Here is a 1,370-nt window from a genome sequence, read left to right as displayed (position 1 = left end):
CACGAAGTGATTGAATTTTTTTTTTCAAGCGATTGAACTGTTTAAAAAAAAATCATTAGATTTAGGAAAAGGTCACTATTTTTAGAACGAAAATTACTACAAATCTATAGCCAGAAGAAAATCACTGGGCAACATAAAAATCACTAGAAATCATCATATATCACTAGGGGTGGTAACCCTGTCTGTATGACATCCTGGTAAACAGCTGAAAAAAAAGACAAAAAAAAAACGCGAGACATATCAGTGCTACCCATGCAGCAATTATGAAATGTGACACAGCATTCTGGGTTTTCTAGATAAGCTTTGTTTATAATGGAGTAAATATGATTACTATTTCTAAGAAAACCAATCAAGTCTCCGGGAAAGAGGGCGGGTATTCAAGTTCAATTTGTGATTGGTTGCAGGTTCTATTAGGTTTTGAACATCTTTCACAACCAATTTTGATAGTCGAATTATATTTGTTAGACACTCAAGTGATCCGAGTTTGAAGCGTAAAGAACGAAGTAAGTGAATTCCGTTTTAATTCGAAATGGCTTTTGCATTTTGGGTGAAAAAAAGCTTTATAAATAATACAGAAATTTAAAGCTGCATCTTAGTTATATTCTTTTTAGAGAGAACTGTCCTTATAAACCAGTATTCAAAATCGAAGGCTTTTAAATTCAAAAAGTAATTTAGACTAAAAATGTAAGTGAGGGACTTTTCGCTATCTTGAAAGATGCTTTAGCTAAGTCGTTAAACATTTCAAGGATGAATCCATAGGTTTGAAAACAATTCCAAGAACGTGTGATATAGTTTAAGCAATATCAAAATCTTATACGATTTCCTAGGCTTTACACAAAAGAGTTGATTTTCCTAGTTTGACGATTTTCCTGCTTAGTTATCTTCATTTTAGAGAGAATAATCCTTATAAGCAAGTATTCAAAATCGAAAGATTTTAAATCCAAAAATTGTTTTCAATAAGTGCAGGTGAGGGGCTTTTCAGTGCCTTGAAAGATGCTTCAGCTTTGTCGTGGAAATTTTCAAGAATGAACCCATAGGTTTGAAACAAGTCTATGAATTTGAGCTATAGTTTAAGCAATATCAAATCTTGTACGAGTTCCTAGGTTATATGCAAAAGAGTTGATTTTCCTAGTTCCATGTACTTTGTAGGTGTAATTGGTTGTCTTGCTAAACGTCTAAATTAGGGGCTATTGAGAAGAAAACAATTCTTACTTCTCAGTATGCAAAATAATTATAGTTGATACATTTTGACTGTAGCTTCACGATGCATCACCACCAATTCCTCCCCCTTCCAATGTTCAAATATAAATTAAATTATAAATATATAGCGTATATTCAAGGCAATACAGTGAATTTAATTTCCGGAATGA

Source organism: Artemia franciscana, chromosome 8 (assembly GCF_032884065.1).
Source record: "Artemia franciscana chromosome 8, ASM3288406v1, whole genome shotgun sequence".
Lineage (NCBI taxonomy): Eukaryota > Metazoa > Arthropoda > Branchiopoda > Anostraca > Artemiidae > Artemia > Artemia franciscana.
The sequence above is the reverse complement of the archived record's forward strand: the minus strand, read 5'-3'. Positions refer to the sequence as shown.